Below are 24,925 nucleotides of genomic sequence, written 5' to 3'. Positions count from 1 at the left end.
AAGCAACACGAAAACTAAAAGATAAAATTGGGCTACAAATTGGATTAACTTAGGAAAAGGAGCCGAAACTCATCCGTTCATGGTGATTCCTAAATGTCCCTTTCTCTTGCTAGGGAGAGACCTCCTGAATAAACTCCAAGCAACTATCTCATTCTTAGGAGAAATGCCCAAGCTGCAAATAGGTAACCTAGCCACAGCCCTGACTGTCACCTGCCCCTTAAGTGAGAATATCTCCTCCTCCTAGGCCCACCCAAAATCCAGAGGAGTAACTACAAGAACAATTGATGTAAGACATTCCCACTGTCTGGACTGAAGAGAATCCCCTGGCCTGGCCAAGCACATATCCCACAGTTCCAGTCAGACCTCAGGGTCCATGCCCATCCAAGTAAAATGGTACCCTATTAGTTCAGAGGCCAGAGAAGAGATCAGGATCCATGTCAGATGCCTCCTTGAGACATGTTTACCCTAAGCCAGTTAGCCTGGAACCCTCCTTTGTCACCAGTTCAAAAGCCAGGAGCCCAAGATGAGCGCCCAGTACGGGACTTAAGGGAGGTGAACACGAAGAGACTATTCACCCAATTATTCCCATTCCCTGTGCTCCACTGAGTATAGTGTTACCAGAGCATGAGGTCTGTACTGTGATTCATTTAAAAGATGCATTTTCCTTCATTCCTCTGTCAAAACTAAGTCATCCCATCTTTGGTTTTGAATGGGCTGACCCTGAACTGAGAAAGAAGATCTGGATAACTGGGCTGGACCCGGTTACCTCGGGGGCTCAACGATTTCTCTACCATCCTAGTTGAGGCCCTTAACCAGGATTTAAGGTATCTCCACAGTGAGTGCTTAGAAGTTATTTTTCTCTGCTTTGGGGATGGTTTGTCATTGGCTGTCAAGGATAAAGGGGACTCTTAAGGACACTGGCTCCATTAGGCCATCAGGACCTCAAAAGGAAAGCTCAGATTTTTACACCTCAGATTAGGATATGAAGTAAAGGAAGGAAAAAGACTTTTTAAAAAAAAATCCCATGGAAGACAAAAAGAGTTCCTACCCTGTACAATTTGACCATACCCTGAACCCTAACCCTAACCCTAACTCGTGATAAGCTGTTCCGCCAAGGAATCTTGACATGTTCTGCCAAGATTTTCCATCAAATAATCTTACCTCTTGTCTGCTTCTGTAATTTGATTTCGAAGCCCGTACTTTACCAGTTTCCTCTGGAAATCCCCAGCCTGCATTTTCCCACTGTAAAAGAGACCTAAAAAGTTTCCCCTCCCCTGTCCCCTCAAATCCTGCTTTAGAGGGACTGCTCTGTACTTAAGTAAAGTTTGCTCAGTTCACCACAAAATGGGTCACTGGTCTTTACTCTTGTTCAGCGAAGTTAACAGAACAAATTTATAGTTATTCTTTTTTGATTTCTTTCCTTTAATTTCTTAGATGTTTTTATCTAATTAACATTCACTGGAGGCCATTACTGTAAGATTAGTAAATTTTAGGTGACTTTTAGTTGCTTTGGTTTATCACATTATTTGTGTTTTTGTACCAGGACTTGTGTGCATGCCTACAGAGGTTATTGGCTGGATTAATTTATTTCTTCAATATTTATTTATTTTAACTCTTTTTTTTTTCTTTCAGAGCAAGTGTTTCCCTTATTCAAGAGGAATGATGGGGTTGTAGCATTATGGTGTTGTTGCCCTGTATTGTAATGGTGGTTGGGGCACCCGACTCTTATCCAGGTCTCCCTGAGTTTTATCCTCTACTGTCTCACTGAAATGCCCCTCCAATATGCTATTATTCACTGATCTTTCACTGATCAAGACAGCCTGATTCACAATACAGAGTGTCTGCAGGGGCAGAGCTTAGGGATGTTGAACCAGGGTTATTGGCAGGGGTGGGAGACTGGACTCTGAGGAGGCTGACGCACTTCCTTTACCTGCGTGGTATGCTGACCTCACGGGGCATCACGCAGGGTCTGGAAGCTTGACACCCTCAGCTTTCCAGAGTGACAGGCAGAGCTGAATGAAGCCTTGTGAATATGAAGTCTTCTGGGTGGTGAGCAGGGCTGGAGCATCCTGAGCACAGTCCTCAGTGGGGTGGCAGAAAAGGTTTGAGTCACATAGACACTCTGGCCTGACTGGAGTGATATGTGGGACTAAGACTTCCCTGGTCCACGGTCCCATTGGGGCTGTGGGCAAGGACTCCAGTCTCTACTGGGACTGTGGGCGGGGCTCCAGTCTCCACGGGGGCTGTGGGCAGGGGCTCCAGTCTCCAGAGACTCCAGTCTCCACCGGGGCTGTGGGCAAGGGCTCCAGTCTCCACGGGGGCTGTGGGCAGGGGCTCCAGTCTCCAGAGACTCCAGTCTCCACCGGGGCTGTGGGCAAGGGCTCCAGTCTCCGCGGGGGCTGTGGGCAGGGGCTCCAGTCTCCGCGGGGGCTGTGGGCAGGGGCTCCAGTCTCCGCGGGGGCTGTGGGCAGGGGCTCCAGTCTCCGCGGGGGCTGTGGGCAGGGGCTCCAGTCTCCACCGGGGCTGTGGGCTGGGGCTTTTTTCTTGTTCTTTGTCGTTTCAGTCAGATAGAACAAGACACCTGAACTGAGTGGTTCACAATGGAAATTTGTTCCCAGATCTGGAGATTTTGTGTAGCTTTACAGTCCCTTAATCTGTAAGTTTCGACATTATCACACACGGTGGGAGCCGCATATTTGGTCATGGCTGTTTGCTTCACCAGATCTATTGCACTTGAGCCAGGTCTCTGTATTTAAAAGGTACAAATTTTCACTGCCTTCATGAAAAATGATTTTCTCGTTATCCAGTATAATTTACATGGGAAATCAAGTTTTCAGATTGATAGAGCCCCATTTTAAATCTTGTAAATGAAACCTCACCAGGGGTGAGGAGAGGGGATGACCGTATTTTAAAATATAAACTTCTAGAGCCCAAAACGGTAGAATGTCTTACTTCAAAAAGGTAAAGAATATTAACTAGGGGTTGTTGACCAGTTGGATTCCTATAATGTGATTGCTGCTAAAATTAAAATATGACAAATTTTAGGTTAGGAAGTCCTATGATAAACTCAGATTTCTGTTTCCTTAAAATGATTACAACTATTAATATTTATTGGGGACATCCCCCAAGATTTGGTGTTGGCACTTTTATTCAAATTCCACAGCTATAATGCTCTTGAATCAGAGGGGAAAAAAGAGAGAGGAGGGGCAAGAGAGGAGACTGCATGGAGAGGTGGGGGAAATTTGCAATTTTTCAAACGGTATTACTTTCCCCGTGTCCTAATTAAGCTAAGTTTTTAAAGTATTCATTGTTATTTTGAGTGTGTGCCAAAACCACACCTCATTCTACTGCCTCCTTTAGGTCCTAAGAGATAGCTGAGGGTTTGCAGGAGAGACTCAGATGCTTCTACGCTTCCTTAGAGACCACATCAGACAGGTGCTGAGGTTGCTGTGGACCCAGTTCTGTCTGACTGGCCGACTTAGCAACAGGAAATACTCTTTCTCCATGATGCCAATGCAACCCAATACAGGGAGGCTTCAAGACAGGAAGCTCCAAGGTAGCAAGGATTCCCTGCTGAACTCTGATCTATCTTTCTGTGCACATCCTAGGAATATATAGAGAGAGGGATGAGGGAGAGGGAGAGGGAGAAAGGACATAGGCTGCTTGTAGCTTCATGAAGCTGCCTGGAAGAAGATAAAGGAAAGAGGGGAGGGGGGAAAAGACCATGCTATTTGGGGTAAGCTGATTTGGAGGTCCGGTGAGAAGAGGAACCTTAAAGAAAAAGTGAGAAACATCCCTGCTCAGAGACATCTTCCAAATAAGGTCAGAGAGAGAGTAGGAAGTCCCACTAGGGGAAGGGAGTCTTCCATTTTGCCCTGAACTCGGAGAGCTGTCTGAATATGGTGGACTGCAGCCTTCAGCAGCAGGGCTCTTCAACATTCCATGCCTCACAGGTCCTGGTTTGAGCTCCCCATACCCACTTTCTCTCATCTCTTGCTGGGACACACCAGGTTTTTTTTCAGTGTTTAAGCTTCTGAGCTGGCTTCCATATTGGGGTCTTTTGTTTGCTGTTCCTGTGGTTGGTCTATCCCTGACTGCTGGTAGAAAGGACAACCTCTCTCTCTCACAGCCCTGGTGAGGTCTTGCTTGCCTGTGTGTCTCCACCATATTTACTTCTCTCCAGTTCTTCAGAGGAAGCTCCTGAAAACAAAATTCTGGCATGAGAATTGGCACACAGTAGGGTGATTGACACACAGTAGGGTCTCAATAATGTATAACCAATGAAGAAATAGATCAGTGTACATGTGTGTCAATGGCCTTTGTTGTCAAGTTGCCTCTCCAAGTGACTTGTTGACATTCTGCCAAACCCACTGCCTTTGTCCCTGAACAATATTCTCTGAAGATGCCTTAGTCAGTGTTCTGTCGCTGTGAAGAGATGCCATGACCAAGGCAATTCTTATAAAGGAAAACGTTTAATTGGAGCTGGTTTACAGTTAAGAAGTTTAGTCCATTATCATCATGGCAGGAAGCATGGTGGCACACAGGCGAATATGGTGCTAGAAAGGAAGCTGAGAGTTCTACATCCGGATGAGCAGGCAACAGGAAGAGAGAGTGCCATGGAGCCTGGCTCGAGCTTCTGAAGTCCCAAAGCCCACCCCCAGTGACACACACCTAATCAGCCACTCCTTGGTGAGCAAGCATTCACATCTGAGTCTACAGGACCATGTCTATTCAAACCACCACATTCTACTGATTGGCCATCTTGTGGCTTGATTGGGTCAGTTAGGTTGGGAGGGTGGAGCACAAGTAAGAAATGTCAAGGACTTAATTGCCAATAAAACCCTTTATGGCTGAATTTGAGCAATGAAAGGTACTGGAATGACTGCCTTTTAGGCCAAGCCCACCTGGATTCCTTTCATCATTTTAATGATTTCAGCCCTGTGGGTGATGTCCTAGAATCTTTTCTTAGAAGACTTGTGCTTCTGCAGAATGTTACGTGACAGCTGATCTGGTCTTACAAAAACACAACCAGCTGGAGCAAACATTTAAAGAGGATGAGTTTGGAAGTTAAGTACCTGTTACAGCTGTACTCCTCCAGTATGGAGGAACGTCCAGTGGGTTTCAACTATTAGGAGACACGGCTAGGGATGTGCAGTGTTGGTGGTTGGGAGGAAGTCTAGCTGATTAAAGAGAGAGAATCGTCATAGTAAGATTAGGAAGATATACTTTGGGGAAGCTTACCACACTAACAGTTGGAGCTTAGAGAAAATCAGCTTGGTAAAGCACACTCCTGAACTACAGAAGGCTTACTTACGTTCGCCACCAAGGAGACTATATTTACACAGAAAAGAACTGGCAACTAGTAACATCATTCCACAAAACCACACAGTCTTTGCATAGTAATGTTCTGGTTTTACATTTGAAGCAAGCTTTAGAGTCTTGGATCAGGTAGGACTATGACACAGACCCAGATCAAGTCTTCAGACACTTTTCAGTTTGGGAGAACTGTGCTAACGACGGTCTCATTCTCTGGTGTTCAAGTGTGTGGTATATACATACAATAGCAAAGTACTGATTTAGTCAAGGCAAACAGACACTGTCTGGGTGCCATGTGAGAACCCAAGATTGCTGCGGAGGCTACACTCCTCCCAGATACCCACAAGCCTCCCACAGAGACACCGACTGTGGATCTCTAGCTGACAGATTTCAGGTGGTAGGCTTTAGTGGCCATCCGTTGTGCCTGCCTTCTGTCTGAGGATCAGAGACCCTGGCTGCAGGCTCCCACTGTGAAATACCCCCTCCTCCTCCTAGATCTGTAAGGATTCCTACCCCCTCTCCTGTGTGCCTGCTTCTCTTGAGGACCCCACCACACATTCCACTTCTGACTCTGACACCTGAATTTTTCCCGGAGGCCTTGAGTTGCTGTTAACTGTCCATCTGCCCAGGCCATTAGTAACCCTTCTAATCTATTTCTTACTCCCAACAATCTGCCTCAGTTTCCCCTGGAGCCTCACATCTGAGTACTTTCAGTCAGGGCTTAGCTAGCAGAATCATCTCAATTTTTCTTTTACCTGAATGACAACTTATTAGAATATCACTGGGTATTTTGCACATTCAAAATCCAGATATAATGTATACTGTCTAAGCAGGAGTCCTTATTAGCCACCTTACATGTATTAAGAATATGCATCAATAAACTTTAAAATGTGTATGAGTGTTTGGCTTACTTGTATTGTATATGCCACATGCATGCAATGCCTGCAGAGGTCAGAAGAGGGCACCTGATCCCCTGGAACTGGAATTACAGATGGTTGTGAGGAACTATGTAGGTGCTGGGAACTGAACCTGGGTCCTTTGGAAGAGCAACCAGAGCTTTTAACCACTGAGCCATCTCTCCAATCTTTAGACACTTTTACATGTATACAAAGTTTAGATATACAGCTGTGTAAATTTGCTTATATATATGTGTGTGTGTGTGTGTGTGTGTATGAATACAACCATACACACACACAAACACAAATATAAACACGCACACACAAACACACACACACATACACACATCTCTACAGAAAAATCATTTTAAAACAGTTAATTATTAAGTGGCCATTTAAAAGACCTTAACATAAGCAGGTATAGAAGTGAACCCTGACTCTGCTAGAACATGGCTTCCCGAGTAACAAAAAGCCAGTCAAAACCATAAACAGCGTAATAAAATACACATACACCAACTCAAATATTTATTCAGTCTTGTCATATTATTTACAGCAAAATGTATTGTCTCTTAGTGATACACTATCTTAGCATTAGAATTAATCTTAGCACAACTTTACTATCCAATAATAAAATTATCTCCTCCTAACACTGACAAAACAGATGTGTGTTTTATATGGGGCAGAGCTCAGAAACCATGCCCAAAAACAAAAATAAGCCACCTTATATAGAAAGAAATGTTTTAAATCTGCCTAACAAAAATCAGTTTAGATATTTCCTGAGTGTGTTAACAATTTAATCACTCCTTAAGGGAAAGACATTAGTTATCTATCTTGGGTGACATGTAACAATATAGCAGTATGCCTATTGCGCACAAAGCTTGTCCTAGTGCTGAAGAATGATAGAGTTTGCATCCTTTGGATGCCCAACATGTGAAGAAAATAAAGCTCAAAGATGGTTGTCTGTACGTGAGCTGTGGTTTTATGTGCACAGCACGGTATTCCCATTTCATATTTGTCTCTTGCATATTGAAAATATTCATTCTCAGACAAATTTCAACATAGGATTTTCAACAACTATCTGATCACAAAAATCCTATATGAAGATTATTTTTTCTGCTGTGAGGACCAATTAGCTTTGTTCCCAGGCTGCTTTAGACACAAAAGGTAATTACACTAATGCAAAGTGTACTTTTGGACAAATCACCATGAGTTTACAAAAGACGGGTCACTTAGAAGTCTCCTAAGAGACATCACGATAATGCTCACTTACTATGATCCATGGCTCCGCAAAGAGCAGTCAGGTTCTCTTGAACACCTCGTTTCTCTGTGGAGCTAGTGGGTCAATAGAACACAGTCAGGTTCTCTTGAACACCTCGTTTCTCTGTGAAGCTAGTGGGTCAATAGAACACAGGAACTCAGAAAAGCCCCAAAGAGAAACACACTTCACCCTTCTGGTCAGATGGAAGATGCCCTGATACTTAGCCGAAATCTAAATTCTACATTTCCTCCCAATTGACAAGGCCTGTCATACAGTTGGAGTAGTACCTCAAACTACTCAGCAGCACGGCATGACTCAGAACTCCAAGGTGCACCAACAGGAAAAAGACTTACCAAGGTTCAGACTTTTGAGGAGTTCAAACACTCATTTCTGTTCACCAAATAAGGACAAAAGGCAGCTGATGGTGACTAGGGGGAAGAAAAGTCTTCAATTAGGTGACTCCAGACATTCTACCTGTTGGGATAGAAACTGAGGCTCACATCCGGACAAACCACACCAGGCCAACACAGTTCCACACAGAGAGGTCTAATGAAATGATGGGACAAGGGGTGGAGAGAAGAGAGAGAGAAAGAGAAAGAGAGGGGTTTGGCCTTTTATGTGGGCTGTGATGTCACTTGCTCCCAGGTGTAGGTGGGCATCTGAACTGGTGTACACTGGGAATGTTTGGCCTTTTCCATGGCAACGATTTGCTGGGTCCCTGTCACCTGATGACAGCTGCTGGAGCGAGAGTGGTTTCTAATACCAACATGACCTTTCTTCCTACTGGAGGTCAACTGTGAGTAGATGACACCCCAAATGTGTCATTATCTGTTACCAGAGCCTGAGTCATATCCCTGTTGGGTTAGGCTTAGCCACCTTCCCACAATAGACCGGTTAAAAAAAAACAAATACTTGAAAGCAGAGAAAAGAAATGTATCCAAGTGACCACATTAGGAAGTAGGAGAAGTCCACTGAGTCTGAGTTTGTCTTCCAGGGTCCCCATGAGGGGTTTTGGTTTAAGCAGAGGTCGGAGACATGCAAAGCTAAGCAGTCCTGGTTAGGATGTGGTCCTTCTGATGACCCACTGCTGTCATCATCTCCTGCCTCTCCTGCAAGCTGCTCTGACGACGTATGAGAACTTTGTGGACTCTTTCCAGGAGACAAGCTCCCTACTTGCCTGGCATCACGGCCAAGCCTTTTCCTTCCCCATCACGAGATGCTTGGGAAATTCCAGTTTCTTTAGTTTTATTGTCTGAGTAGGCTGATAGCTGGTGTGTGTGTGTGTGTATGTGTGTGTGTGTGTGTGTGTGTGTATGTGTGTGTCTGTGTGTGTGTGTCTGTGTGTTTGTCTATGTATCTGTATGCATGAGTGTGTGTGTGAGAGTATAGTGTGTGTTTGTGTGTGTGAGAGTATATGTGAGTGTGTGTATGTGTGTGAGTATGTGTGAGTGAATGTGTGTATGTGTGTGTGTATGTGTGTGAGTGAATGTGTGTATGTGTGTGTGAGTGTGTGTATGTGTATGTATGTATATATGTATGTATGTGTGTGTCCTTAGGATATCTTCACCTGTCATGACAGTTCAATGATCATTTATGAGAATCTGCTGAACTGAGACCTATAATGTCAAATGGTGAGTTTCTTTATGTCATGAAGTATCCAAGTGAGCACAGGAAAAGGCTCAGATTTGGGGGAAAGGCTTGGATATGAGCCTACCAGAGGAAGTTTTAAATTTAGGTCCTGTGACCAAAGATAAGTAGTGTGCTGACCACTTGAGGATGTAATGTTCATTGCAAAACAAAGAGCACCTTATTATCAAAGTAAGCCAAATCTGCACACCTACATGATTACTTCTGTGTCCTGCCAGAGCTATGGGGAGCTAGCCTAGAGACTGTGCCTCAGGGGTCCAGATCCCTTTGATCACTCAAAAGTGGTTCTTCTCTGCACACCACTTTCAGAAGTTTGTTCACCACTCTGATGGGAGCTTCCCGGGCCCGGGACACCAGGCTAAAGGGCAAAACACAAACGTCTAAGAAAAACAAAACAAAAGAAGGCACTTTACAGGGGCCACCTTCACACTCAGCCATGAACAAGCCATGAGCCCACCACCTGCCCTAAGGGAAGGCTGCACCTGCCAGGCCAGAGCCCAAAGCCATATGGGAAGGAAGCTGGCATTTGCCTGGTACCATGATAACGACGTGCCAAGAACCCAGAGTAGTTCCCCACCTGACTACATGCCCCTTAAAGGCACAGGTAGGAAGTCGTACTGACTCTAGTCGGTGACCAGAATCCACTTCCTTCTCTGAGATGAGCTGCCTTCCGCTGGAGAAATGACTTGAACTGAGTGTCCCTGCCTACTCTATCAAGAAGGAAGAAAATCTGTGGCTATGGGATTCTGGAGCAAGTTCTGGGCTACTGTGGACACAGATCTCTCTCTCTGTTTTGTCATTCTCAGCTGTGAACCTTGAGAAGCGCATTGCCTCTCTCAGCTTCCCAGTCTTGACAGAGAACACGGAGCTGCCCTGCACAAAACTACCCAAGGACTGAACGTGCTGTCACCAGAATCCAATGTGCTGTCACCAGAATCCAACGTGCTGTCACCAGAATCCAGCCGAGAATGTCTTAGACTGCATGAGAGAAAAATCCTTTCTAATGTCCAGATAAGAAGGTACTTTTTGGTTTAGAAATGGGATAAGAAAGTGTTTGCTTTAACAGCACAGATAGTAAACTGCCAGGAGCCATCGAGAAAAGGCTACGACTAGCAGATGACTGGAGATGGCCCACCATTTTTGGTATGGTCTATGATAGGTGAGCTCTGAGAGGCACGGCCCCAAGAGACTTCATCCCAGGATTGCTTCTTGCTATTGATATGCCTCTCCTATCATGATTACAAAGTCTGATGATTCCTAGGCATCAGACTGTCTATAGGGCAAACTTCATGCAGATCAACACAAAGATGAACTTTCATGAATTAATCCTACTTAAATGAACTGATGATTTCATAAAATTCCCTATTTGGTTCAAATAATTTTAGAATGAAAGTTTTAAGAGATGGTATTTGTTGCTTTGCTAGAACGATGTAATAACGGTAAAATCAAGAATAGAATGTGCCCACTTCTCATAAATAGTAAGTAAAGGTTGCATAATAAGAAATACAATGAGCTTTCATAATTATGCTAAAAAGAGAAAATAAGCTTGGGACAAATTTATGCTCAAGGAAAACCATTCAGGTTCAAGGGTGAAGCCACAGGTGTGCACTATAAGACAAGGAAGGCCATGTTAAAACAAACAAACAAAAAAATGGTTGCTTTGAACTTATAATGAACTTACATTATGAAACACTGCTTTGAACTTGTTATTGATACCTTTTTTGTAACATTGCATCCATGAGATAATTCTTGCATGGAGAACTTTTTGTCTAAAAGCTATAAAAAGCTGAAAGCAATAAAGAAAAATAGGGCGGCCATTTTCCACTTCAGTTGTTGTGTGTTGTCTGTGTGAGTGACTTCTTTCCTTTCTTTTCTCTGGGGTTGAGCCCCAAACCTTTTGCCTGGCCTGTGAGGGGCTCCTAGCTGTAGTCAGGGAAAGGCGCACTAGCAATAAAGTCTGCTTAATCCCCCACTGCATGTGTTAACCACCAGAAATTAGTGCTTATTTAAGCACAAATAATAAAAGAATTATAAAATAAGAGATTAGTGCGTACTTAAGCACAAAGAGTTAAGTCCTTAGCACTTAATAAAACACAGAGAGTGAAAGAGAAATGAAGCTAGAGATTTCCATCCACAGAATAAGCAAGAGCGTTACGTTTCCAGAGGCCAGCAGATTCGCGCCCCCAGCACAGATAAAGAGAGTTATGGAGATCATAAGTCTTTTGGATTTTGTCCAACTCTGTGTTCCATTTCAGCACCAAACCACAAAAGACCAGCTCGGACCCCTGGCAGAAAACCCAGAATGACACAGAGAATGAGCATGACCTTGTGCAAGGAAGGTGTGCAAGTTCACAAGCAGGGACCCTGTGCAAAGAAGATGTGCAAACTCATGACCATGGACCCTGTGCAAGAAAGGTGTGCAAATTCATGAAGCATTTTATATTTTTAAATGGAAAAGGTTTTTCTTTAAAGAATGAAAAAGTGGGAAGAATTGGAGGAGGAAAAACCATAATCAGAAGTAGTGTAGGGAAAAAAAATCTAATTTTGAACCTCAGCCTGTTGCCATGCTGTGTGGGTAGGGTAGAGGACTCTCAGAGGCCTGGGTGCCATTAAGATGAGCAAGTAAGCAATGGAGAGATGGGAGAGAACGAGACACGGAACAATGTGTGCACAGTGAAGAGAGGGTACTGAGAAACAGCCTGATGTGAGTAGCCTGCCCTGCCACCTAAGGTCATGGTGAGGTCCTGGCTCTTGCTGCTGCCAAGGACCATGTCTCGGTCCACGGCCCTGCAGGAGCAGGGGTCTGTGTAGATGTCCGTGGTCCATGTTACCACCAAAGGCCATGCTGATGTTCTTGGTCTGGGCTGATGCAAAGGCCATGTTGTCCAAAGGCTGCACAGAGTTGTCCCCACCCCTCGCCTGGGCGGTGCTGCAGAGCCGGCCCCGCCCCTCGCCTGGGCGGTGCTGCAGAGCCGGCCCCGCCCCTCGCCTGGGCGGTGCTGCAGAGCCGGCCCCGCCCCTCGCCTGGGCGGTGCTGCAGAGCCGGCCCCGCCCCTCGCCTGGGCGGTGCTGCAGAGCCGGCCCCGCCCCTCGCCTGGGCGGTGCTGCAGAGCTGACCCTGGTGGCATGAGCCTGGAAGAGCTGGTAGGCTGACAAACTCAGCCACCATCATCTCCCATCCAGGCCTAGATCCAGGGCTTTGAGGTGACCCACCCAAACATTTACCCCATCTATGAAGCCCCGGAGTGTGTGAAGGGGCTAGTCTTGCAGATCCAAAGCTGCAGGCTCTCTATGACACAGAGCAACAACAGGACATCTGAGAGGAGCCCCAGCGAGGTCCTAGAATTGATTGAGTAACAGAAGCCAGGGGCCTGAAGCCAGACTGAGGACGAATTATAATGAACATTCGAAAGTAAATCTGTTTGGGCAAAAGAGTGTACTGTGTGATACAGTACAGCTTCCACAGAGGTTTCGGCTTGTTTGCTTGATTGATTTATCTTTGACTTTTGGGTTTTTGGGGTTTTTTGTTTGTTTGTTGGTTTTCGTTTTCTGATTTTTTTTTTTTTTTTTTTTTTTAGCAGTGGGAGAGTCTGCAAGGATGGAGGGTGGATATTGAGGGATGGGGAAATGAGCGGGATTAGGTGGTACAGGTTGTGAAATTCACAATAAATCAATAAGAAGTTTTCTTTAAGAAAAATTTCATTTTCACTTTTTTTTTTTTTAATGTAAAAGGCACAAACCACAGGGGAACGAGTTGACTTGATTAAAATCCAAAGCCGCTGAGTGAACGTGGTCAGTGACAAGGTGGAGTGAGTAGCCGAAGGCGGGGACGCTGGAGAACAGGATGTTGTAAAGGAGTTCTATAAATCAGGTATGGAAAGACTGCCAACCTAAACAGCAAGTGGACAGTCTCTGAACCGACCCAGGAAGGCACGTGCACGGGAAATTCAAGAGGGCGTATCCACAGAGCAACGGTTTGTAAAGGGGACTTGCAAAGGGTCACATAGAGCAGTTGTTCTCAGGTGAGTGTGTGACTTACAGGTGAAGGCAGGCTCCTCAGGCAGGGTCCTTGCAGAAGCAACAACATCTCTGCTAGGCTGTAGTGCTGTGTGCACAGCCCTAGCCGAGTAGCTAGTTACCGTTCTATCACCGAGTGTATGTGTGTGGAATCCCAGGGTCCTGAGTTGTTTCTTTGGGTATTTTTTATTAGGGTTTGACAGACATGATACCACTTGAATTCTGGCAAACATTCCCAGGACAAATAGCCAAATGAAGACGCTGAAAAAGTAAGCAAGAAACTCACAGGAGATGAAACAGCAAGAGCTCCCCCAAAACAAACAAATGACAACTTACAAATGAGCAAAAACAAAACAAAACAAAAAACCCGTCACCACCATTACCTAGTGAAGAGCAAAAGAAAGCGAGATTTTAGTTCTCAATTAAGGGTTCGAAAAACTGCTACTGTCTGGCCACACAAGGGCGCTAGAAAGATGTAGTGCATTAAGAGCCAGTGGACAAGGAGAATATGGCAAATCTCTCGGCCACAGGCTTGAGCAACTGTATCAGATAAAGGTTGACAGGTTCTAGAGGAATTCTTGGGGACACCTTCCAACTGGAAAGCAGCTTAGCTGCCCATCAATGGTGCAATGTATGGGTCAACAAACTCTGACAAGGGCCAAGAGTTTGTACAGTTGTCACATGGGGACTGGTTCCAGGATCCCCACCCAAAGTCAGGACTGGAGGAAGCAGGTCCCTTATCTGAAATGGAATACTGTTTGCATATAGCTGAGTACTTCTGCCTGTAGACTCTGAGCCATCTCTGGATTATTTAGGATCTCTAATGCAATGCAGATGCTGGGAGAGCACTTTACCCCGCATTGTTCCAGAGATAATGGAAAGAGTAAGGAAAGAGTCTGTGTTCAGACTTTCTGGCTTTCCTCCCTGGATTTCTTGATCTGCAGTTGATTAAGCCCTCAGATGTGGAACTCACGGCCAGAGGAACAGGTATGTTAGGGTGTTGTGCCGTTCCTGTGATCACACATTCCACCATTAGGCAAGGAACACTACCATAGGGGAAATGAGAAAGGTCTCTTGCCAGGCATCTTCCTTAAAGTGACATCGTCTTTAAACCCTGTGTGGCAGTCCCTGATACACTGCTATGATGCTATGAGGAAAGACAAGGCAATCTGGAAGTCCACCTACTTCCTTAAGATCATCCAACCTTTTGACAATTATTCAAAATGCTTCACTGTACGAGCAGACGATGTGGGTTCTAAGCGGGACAGCAGCAGACTGGAAAGGCTATGGTGCTGATGAGAATAAACCCCAGGATGTACACAGCTATCCGGAGGCACCAGTAAACTTCCCAGCTCTAAGAAACTGTTGAAATCAGGGACATGCTTCCGGCCAGTAAAGTGCAGGCTACCATCCCCACCCCAGCAATAAGAACACTGGTCTGGGGTGGAAGAAGGCCTCTTTAGTCCAGGCCTAAGTATGACCACTAAAGTCTCCAGAGGCACCACTGAAACTCTGAGCCATGTGAGCTGATGACAAAGGCAAAGGGACAGCCAGGGAAGCCATACTACAGAACACACGGAACATCTCTGCCTTCTCCTTTGGGCTGATTACCCAGCAGGTGTTAGACAATAGCAGCATCTGCCTTCTGGAGCTGTGTGACATCACAGAACAAACTCTGGATTCCTTGGGGGGAGGGGGTCTCCAAATGGCTGCTAGCATTTGTCTGCAGACCTGTTACCCAACTCTTGCCTCATTTTCCACAGTTGGTCATCAGTGGGTATTTGCAGATACCGGCTTTGTCTGCAGAGACTGAGGACACTTTGCAACTCGGATGAAAAGGTCAAGGCCTTTGTACCTGATCCATTTGCATTCTTGGCCGCTGCCCCCAAGGCTGCCACCACCATTGGTGCTCCTATGGTACCCACAGCCCCAGGGAAGGCTGAAGCCAAGAAGACTGGGGGTGGTCAGATAAGGCTGTGGGATTTGGTCTCTGACTTATCCCCTCAAAGCAAAAAACTCAGCCAGCTTAGCCTGAGAAAAATGGCAATAATAGTTTTCTTGGAAGAGGAGGAGGAGCCCTGACTATATTCTAAAGAAAACTCAAATTTTAAAAATAGTACAATATACATTGAAAATGTAACACTACAATACATAAATATTAGGTACATATTTTGGAGCAGGGGAAGGTCAAAGATAAGATGATATATAGCCTTGAGTCGATTTATAGGAATTCCCAAGTCATGCATGCTGAGCCACATTTTTCTGGGGCATCGTAATGAAAACATGAACTTGAGCAACAGGAGCTCCATCGCTTTAACCAAATGCAGAGAGCTGCACTATTAAGGCAAGACAAGAAGATCCTGATAGACTGGCCCCTATTTGATTTGCTGGTCTGGGAGTTGGTACCCAGGATGCTCTGTGAAATATTGTTCACCAGGATCCCTATTTGTGCCACATGTGGTGTGTGTGTTCCTGAATATCGATAAAATTTCACACAAGAAAAGCTGTACAAAAATATGAAGCCTTTGGCAGGTAGTGTGGCACACACACCTTTAACCCCAGATCTCAGGAAGCAGAGGCAAGGAGGATCTTTGTAAGTTGAGGTCAGCCTGATCTAAAGCTCCTGTGCAAGCCATAAGGATCAAGCCAGTAAGTAGCATTCTTCCATGGCTTCTGCTTCAGTCCCTGACTTCCTCAGGGATAAGGTGCAACCTGAGAATTGGAAACTGAAATGAACCCTTTCTTTCCCAAGTTGCTTTTGATCATATGATAAACATATCAAAGCATCAGAAACCTAACAAAGACACCAGGCAACTCACAATGGAAATACACCAAGAGGTTCTCAGATAAGGACCTAGATCTTGATCTGTAGTAACGTAGACATGGGACTGTAGGGTCTCTACACTTCTTAAGGGTCAGTGTATTTTCTTTATAATCTAATGACAAAGATGCAGGGTCTCCACATAGCTAAGAACTGAAAGGCTGAAATCCCAGAGCCCAGGAAGTGGCCACTCTCTAGGTAAGGTGCAGAAATACTCAAGAGCCTCTCTGAAGGAAATGGGTGAGAAAATGCTGCTGGAGTGAAGGCTTACGGGCAGAGGACAAGATCGGGAACATCAGAGGGGTCTTTTCTACTAACTGGTAGTGTTTAGACCACCAGAGCTAAGCAGAGGAACCTTGTCCCGAAAACAAAACAAAAGAAAGAAACAAACAAAGAAACGAAGGAAGGAATGTTCTCTTGCATCCCTGAGAGTGGTTTGAGGACTAAAAAAGCCAGAAAGGAAATGTGGAGCTGTGCCTAGGAGGGAGGAGTGGCCTGGGGGCGTGCCACTCTTCAGGGAAGGGAGAGAAGGCTTTTAGCTCACAGCTTTGTTTAATTGCACAGGGAATTTTCGGTTAAACCTTAGTCTGGTGTCTGAGCTGGAAGCATCAGTTAGTGTCAACCATATAAAACCTCCGTGGATTCCTCCCACCCCAATCTGCAGATGGCAGATTTTAAAGGGTTGCTTTCCTAATTACAAAGCTTCCCGGTCTCGCAGCAGACACTACATGTGTACACAGGCGTTGCTGCAAATGCTGAACATGGGCATGCTCCTGTTTCTGCAAGTACAGCTAGGTGCACACAACATTCCCAACAGGACTGACATTATCTGCAAGGCTATAGTGTTGACAGACTTCTGAAGAGCCCAAGACAGGTCCCAATCTTCCTTGCAGCATTCCTGCATCCGAGATTGTTTTCTAGAGATGTTGTCAGAGATAGGAAATAAGTTTTCCCCAAAGATGAGTCACTGATAAGTGATCAACCCCTAGTGACAACTTGGAAACTACCGAAGGTTCAAAAAATAGCAAATGATTAAATACAACAATCCCAGACACACAATGAAATGTCTTACGGTCATTAAAATTCTATTTAGGGAGGCTGGTAATTACATGGGGGAGAGTGGTAATCACCCAAAGGGGAAGAGGGTACAGAATGGAAATTACAGGCTGATTCCAGCGGCAGTGAAGCCTGACACGGAACGGGGTGGAGGGAAAATGGTAAAGGAGCTATTGTTAGGGGCAAGGGTGAAATATGAATGCAAATGAATGGGGGTTGTTTCTTTGTTTTTTAAGTAATGTAGATGGGGGGGTGGATATAATTCTGAGCTCCAGACACTAAAGAGTCAACAGAAAGAGAAGCATGCAGAGGATGAGCCTAGGACACCACTGGGCATGGATGCCTTGGGGTAATAGACCCTATCAACACCTAGTAACAGCACCGAACCCCCCCAGGTCTGTACCTTTCCCTGACATCTTCTTCACTACTCCCGTCAATGGTTTGAAAGGATGTGGTTCATGGGTACAAATTCAAGCTATTTCCTGCAAGGGATATGACTGCTTTCCTCCCCTCTCCAAAAGCTTTCTGAATCAATGATTCACCTAGAGTTGAGTCTCTTATGGAAGTAAGGATTATAGGGGTCATTACAGTGTGTGAAGTTGTCCTGCTGAGCTGAGGACTGCCCAAGTTCTCCAGCTCTCTGACAGAAACCTTCCATATGCACTCAAGGTTAGGAATCAGACAGGAAAATAAGCGCATGTCAGAAGTCACCCAGGAAGCAAATTCCAATGGCCCCCCACCACAGCATCCCTCCTATGATGTTCTCTTGCATGAATTCCCCTTCTCTCCCTTGTCCTCAAACTAAGGTCTCCACCACAGAGACACAAGATGGGGGCTTCCCATTGCCCACCGCTGGGAGCAGAACACTTGTCTGCAGATTGTGAATAAGTAATAAGGAACAGGCTCATCCCATCTCCTTCTGAGCAACTAGAAGTACGTTGGCTTCTAGTAAAGCTGGATCCTTCTCTGATTGCAGAATCACTTACCCAAGTCTGACTAATCAGTTATCATCTTTGCCACCATGGGTGGGTGGAAGTGGAGAACCCGGGCCAAGGAGAGAGAGTTAAGTTCTTAAGAAATATACTAAAGCTCTTGCCATTGGGAGAAAAATAAGAAAAAAGTAGATAAGCTAGAGCCAGTGCAACCATCCTGTGGCATGAGGTCTGAGAATGGAGTCAACTCTGAGGAAGCAGAGAGAGGGAAAGAAGGAAAGAACAAGACACAGATATAGGGATCATTATCTGTGGCTCCACCCCCAGCATCTGTTAATGTCTAAACACTACCAGTTGGTAGGAGAGACCCCTCTGGTGTTCCCACTCTTGTCCTCTACCCATAAGCCATCACTCCAGCGGCATGCTCTCACCCATATCCTTCAGAGAGGCTCTTGAGTATTTCTGCACCTTACCTAGAGAGTGGCCACTTCCTGGGCTCTGGGATTTCAGCCTTTCAGTTCTTAGCTATGTGGAGACCCTGCATCTTTGTCATTAGATTATAAAGAAAATACACTGACCCTTAAGATGTGCAGAGACCCTACAGTCCCATGTCTACGTTACTACAGATCAAGATCTAGGTCCTTATCTGAGAACCTCTTGGTGTATTTCCGTTGTGAGTTGCCTGGTGTCTTTGTTAGGTTTCTGATGCTTTGATATGTTTATCATATGATCAAAAGCAACTTGGGAAGGAAAGGGTTCATTTCAGCTTCCAATTTTTCAGGTTACACCCCATCCCTGAGGAAGTCAGGAACTGAACCAGAGGCCATGGAAGAGTGCCACTTACTGATTTTGTTTCTCATGGCTTCCTTCAGCTTCTTATACAACTCAGGGCCATATGCCCAGAGGTAGTACCATCCACAGTGGGCTGTATCCTACTCAGAGTTCTGTTATACCATGTGATATCTCTGTCTCATTCTTGATCTTGATCACATTGCACATGGAAGCTAAAGAGACACCAGGACCAAGGCAACTCTTAGAAAACCTTCCATTCTGAGCTGGCTTACAGGTTCAGAGGTTTAATTCATTATCTTTATGACAGAGCAAGGTGGTGACATCCATGGGTCTGGAGCATTAGCTGAGAGCTACATCCTGATCTGCAAGCCGAGTGGGGTGGAGAGGGAGAGGGAGAGCGGGGGGGGGGGGGCTAGGCTTGCCATGGGCTTTTTGAACACTCAAAGTCTAACCCTAGGGACACACTTCCTCCAACAAAGCCGAACCTCCCAAACCTTCTAATCTTTTCAAACAGTGACACTCCATGGTGACTAAGTATCGAATATACAAGCCTCTGGGGACCATTCCTATTCAAACCACCAAAGGCTGGGTCCTCTCACAGCAATCATTAATCAAGAAAATGTTGCACAAGGTGGCTTATAGGTTGATCTCGTGGAGGTATTTTCTCAATTTAGGTTTACTTATCGAAGATGACTTTAGGCTTTGTACCAAGTTAACCAAAAACAAACAAACAAACAAACAAAACAAAACAAAAACCTTTCCAGATCACTATGCCTCATTCTGGAAGTCCAAAGGCAATGGTATGTCTCCCGTTGCCTTGGGGCTCATTGGCCACTAACCCACAAGGGTAAGTAAGGGGAGCAGAATCAGAGCAAGCAGTCCTGACGGTCCCTAAGTACAGTGGAATGACAGACTTCTAGGATTGGTTTCATAGAGCCACCTCAAAACTTTTTTTTAGACAGGGAACTGTGTCAGAGGTCATCTGTAAGATGGGGTGGGGGAGAGCATTTACATGCAACTGTGTCAAAGGTCACATGCTCAGGAACATCTTCCAAATAAAACCAGTCAGAAAGTAGGAATCCATGCTGGGGAAGGGAGTCCTCCATCCTACACCAAGCTTGTAGAGCTGACTGATGTATTGGACTGCAACCTTCTGCAGCAGGGTTCTCTAGAGGAGCAGAACTGATGAAATGAATATATGGGGTTTATTATAATGTCTTGCAGACTATGGACCAGCTAGCCCAACAACAGCTGTCTAACAATGGAAGGTCCAAGAATCCAGTAGCTGTCCGGTCCACAAGGCAGGATGGTCCGGCTGGTCTTCAGTATAAGAAAGAATCCCACAGAAGTGGCATCTAATGCCAGCGAAGAAACAGACTTGCCAGAGAGATGGAGAACAAGCAGCTTTTTGTCCTTCATACTCTTTTATACAGACTGCCACCAGAAGGTGTGGCTCAGATAAAAGGTGGATCTTCCCACCTCAGAATATCCAGATTAAAGTTAGGTCTTACCACTTCAAATAACTTAAGGAAAACTCACAGGTATACCCAGCCACTTGGATTTTAGTTAAGCCTAGGTGTAGTCAAGTTGACAATCCAAAATTTGACACCATAGTCCCAAAGCTCAGGCCATTGCTTAGCTTGAGACAGTGTGCATGTACTCTCTGGCCTTTCTCCTTGCAAAGCTTCCAGGATTCAATTATGGGCTACTGAGGATTTTGGTTTAAATAAAAACAGTTGTGTGATTATGTTTTTGTTTCAATCTCAAGTGTGGGTTATGGGGCTGCTAACTATGGTTTTTTTGCCACCTGCAGATAGTTTGCATTTGGAATTCTGGGGTCTCTTGAGAGGGTATAAATTCAAGATCTCCAAGAGAGCCTGTGAAGACTGCTGCTGCTGCTGCATTTGCTTCTTTTTTCGATTGTTGGATTGCTGGTTGTTGGTTGCTGGTTACTGGTTTGTTGAACTGATGACTGACATATTCTGATGACAAAGGTTAGACTTGCCCCTAAGAACTCCATGCCCCTAATCAGCAGGAAGTAGTCTAACGAGATCTATGTCCCCTTTCCCTCTAACCTTTATTCCCTCCTACCTAGTGTTGGGGGTTGGAAAGGATTATAGAGAAACAAAGGTGGAGGAAGGTGGTAGGTAAGAGAACCCAGTAAAGTAGCCCAAAAGAGTCCAGTCACAGGGCTGCCCGAAGATGATTTTATCTAATTCCCACCACCTCCAAAGACACCCTCTAACACAAGAGTTGGATTTTTGTTCTATCTTCTTAATGCATCATCATGGGCTAAAACGCCAACATGATTTCTTCAGAGATCAATCATATTCAAAGCATGCAGTCAGGTGGAGAGAGAATTTTTAAAAGGGCAGGTAATAAAGTGCTTAAACAGAGGAGGAATAGAAATACTTTCTGCTGAGATGGGGAAGAAGCTGGGGACAGATGTAGGAATAGAAACCCATGCTTTGGAAATGTCTGCGGTGCCTGGCTGAAAAATTTGCATGGATCCATTCTTTCTAGGGAAGAATTGGGAGAAGAGAGAGTGTGTCTTCCCCATGAACCCCCCACCTCATAATAATACTTCACTTTGGGGCTCTGACTATAAAGCTAACTTCAGCTACTGAGTCTCCAATGGGCCTTGATAAGAGAATTTCTGAGGGTAATAGGGATGGAAGGGAGGAGAGACAAAGCTATCCAGAGGAGCAAAAAGAAAAGGCCACCTGGGACTCCTGAATGTGAGTTAGACACTGTTGCAAAGAGCCCTGACTCAGCAGGTACTTCTCTGCTCATCCCTCCCCCAACTCCAGAATTCCCATGCCCTCCACCCTTTTCTCCCATCCCAGAATGCCCATGCCCTCTACCCCTTCTTCCCATCCCATGTTCATGCCCCTCCCTTCTGCCAACGAAGAGAAACATAGGTCTTCCCTCCAGTAGTTCTAGACTTAGTGGGCCCTTCTCCAGCCTTCCATCTCTTTACCCTTGTTACCGGACTTAGCCAGAACTTGACCCAGCGCCCAGTTCTTTTCTTGTAGGCATTAGTAACAGCTTAGTAATCCTTTCTGCTTCTAGGCTCTCAAGAGTCTGTGTTCAGTTACCCTGGAAGGGACTTTGGACTGAGAGTCCAGATGAGATCAGTTGAGCTCAGCTGTCCATTGTCCTTAGAAGATGCCACACCTGGCTCCACCTGGACCCTTTAGGGCAAGGAACAGGACAAGGCAGAAAGGTCTGGAAGGAAGACTGAGTATGGTGGGAGGTGAAAACGGCATCTGGCTCTCACACTTGTGACTGGTTCTCCTGGAGAGTCTCCCTCAGAACCAGCTCCGAGGTCACCATCTGTCCCAGCTTCCTTTTTCGTTGCTGGAAGCAAATTCCCTGACAACGGCAACTTAAAGATAGAAGGCTTTACTTGGGCTTACAACCAACCATGATGGTAAACATAGCAGCAAGCAGGGGAGGCATGGTGGCATGGGCAGTGTTGGCATTTCGTCTAATCTCCGCCCCACAGTTACCTGGCAACAGCCAGGAGTGTCTGATTCACTATAAAAGGGGCTGCTTGTCCCCTCTTCTTTCTTGCTCTTGCCCCTTACCCTCTTCCCACCTCCCCCATTCCCCTCCCCTGATCCGTGTGCTTATGGCCAACCTCTACTCCTCTACTCCCCTCCACCCCCCTTTCTCTGTCTCTACTACTCCCTCAGCTCTCCTCTCCATTCCCTAAATAAATGCTGATGTCATGTGGCTGGTACCTGGTGGGGGTGGGGGGACTTCTCAGCATGAACTAGAAAAGGCACCCCCTTCCCCCACACCATAATGCTCCTTCATCAAACATATCCCTGGCTTCTCTCTCACAACAGGCAGAAAGGTGGAAAAAGACCACATGCATGGCATCTACATCTAGGAAGCAAGAGAGAAACAGGAAGTGGGACAGAGTTTTGCTGCCTCAAATGCTGCACCGGGTGATCCACCCCCTCCAGTGAGGCCCTACCTCCTAAAGGTTCATAATTTTCCCAGACAGAGCCACCAGCAGGGGACCAACTTTTCAAACACATGTGCCTGTGGGGACATTTCATATTCAAACCACATCATCCCTCTGAAGGTGCAGCCACAGCCTAACCTCTGTTCAAGAGATGGCTGTGACTCAACATGTCTGATGGAAGAGGAATGAACACCTCAGCGGGCTCCGAGGAAGATGAGTAATTGGTAATTGGTAAAGGTAACATCACGGGAGACAGATGAGTTTAACTGCTGTGTCCATAAGCACCTGTGGGTTTGCCTACCCTCCCCAAAACCCCCTCCCCAATTCTGAACACCCCAGGGCCAGAAGCTTACCCCAACAGTGAAACTTTGGGTGCTCCCATGAGGTCTGGCACATGAATAGAACTCGATTAAAAAAAAATTGTTTCATCGAATATGGGCCATCCCACCAAGAATAACACAGGTTACAACCGTGTATGTTTTCTTAATATGTCTCTTTGCATTCATTTTAAAGTCCAGGGTGAGCTGAGCACCAAATTACAGAGATTTTTTCCCCCCAAAATGCCTTTCAAGTCACACAGTGAAATCAGTTCAGCAAATTATATGTAATCATCAAGGAAATCAATGAGAATTACGATTGCATTAAAGAGTTTAGCAGATTCATTATGCATTTAGCACACCCAGTCCAATCTGCAGGAAGCTCGGAGAAAAACAGGCTCTCTCATGTAAACATAGCCTCGGATTGACTGCAGCGTCCTCGTCCTTGAGAGGGCTGTCCAGCCTTCAGAGGGAAAGGCTGGTCTAGAGATAGGGCCACCGCCTAGCAAGGACCAGACAGCCACAGAGTCCTGTAGGAAAGAGGTCCTCTGTCCTCTTCCTGGGTTTCTCAGCTGCCTTCTGTGTCTGTAAAGGAATCACAAACTTATCCATTCAGTAAACATTGCCTGCACACTTGGGCTGAGCCAAGTTTCATGCCAGGTGCTGGAGCAAGACCAAAGCAGATCAGGATGCACGGCCTATCGGGGCCACAGACTCAGGACAGCATAGCCCATCCCAGTGGGTGACTCTAAACCACCCTATCACGTGTAACTGGAAGTTTTGAAGAGTCTCCGTGGTGCCAACATGTTATTGAGAAATCGGGGTCTCTTCTTGGGGCTCTTAATTTCTTTGATAAAAAATTTAATAATAAACCCAAAAGGAATCTCAAGGGCGGATTTTTTTTTTTTTTTTGGAACGTAGAAGAAAACCCAGAACAAATAAGCCGGACATCTCAGCAGCTTCCCAGAGGAAGAAGATGGAGAAAAGGCCATTCTATTTGAGGCAGGCTAGCATGAAGGTCAACCATGGGCAGGTGACCATGTGGTAGGGAAAGGAGGCTTAGAAGAAAGACAAAGCTCAAAATGTTAGGAAGAGAATGCACAGAAAGGGGATAAAAAGAATAAAAGGAAAAGTTACAACTTCCCAAAAAGTTTGGAAAAGCAGCCGTACTCTATGGGAAGGATTATCTTACTGAAGGGATAATTATTCCCCCTATCTTGTAATGGGATTTCTGGAATATTTTGGTTTCTAAAAAAAAAAAAAAAAAAAAAAAACAATAGAAATAGGGGCTGGAGAGATGGCTCAGTGGTTAAGAACACTGACTGACTGCTCTTCCAGAGGCCCCGAGTTCAATTCCCAGCAACCACATGGTAACTCACAACCATCTGTAATGGGATCTGATGCCCTCTTCTGGTGTGTCCAAAGACAGCTACAATGTACTCACATACATTAAATAAATAAATATTTAAAAAAATAAGCACAGAAATATTATAAGAATGTGTTTCTGTTTTAATCCCAGAGGTGGTGATGTGGGGCTGCTTTGGCCTGTCCACAGCAGCTGACAGGGATTTTCCTGGTGCTCTACCAGGGGTTATGGTTTTGCCAGCTGCAGATTGTTTCTGCATGTGATGTTTGGAAATCTTGGAACTTTTCAGAGGATGCTAGAGCCCAGATAGGTGTGTATGTGGGGAGGTGATTGTTGGTCATTGAGGAGGTTGGTTGCAATTTTTCAGTAGTCCTGCCCAAAGAATAAAGGAAAAAGAAATTAGAATCAGATCTCTCTCTCCCTTTCCCCCCAAGTCCTACTTTCTTCCCCTATCTAGTGATAGGGAGTGAATCTGGGGGATAAAGAGTGGGAAAAAGAAGAACCCACAAAGTAGCAAAGACCAGCTACATA

At 45.4% G+C, this 24,925-nt stretch overlaps 1 pseudogene across 1 annotated transcript in view; it reads left to right on the top strand.

Moving 5' to 3' along the window:
- The first annotated feature begins 14,283 nt into the window (after positions 1-14,283).
- Positions 14,284-24,925, top strand: part of LOC308436572 — a 55,828-nt pseudogene continuing 45,186 nt past the window's right edge. The window contains exons 1-2 of the transcript in view: positions 14,284-14,423; positions 14,898-15,051. The product of the transcript in view is annotated as an uncharacterized misc_RNA (transcript). The remainder of the gene's footprint in view (positions 14,424-14,897; positions 15,052-24,925) is intronic.

This window comes from Micromys minutus (assembly GCF_963924665.1).
Source record: "Micromys minutus genome assembly, chromosome: 1".
NCBI classification, from domain to species: Eukaryota; Metazoa; Chordata; class Mammalia; order Rodentia; family Muridae; genus Micromys; species Micromys minutus.
This window is presented reverse-complemented; position numbering and strand designations above follow the sequence as displayed.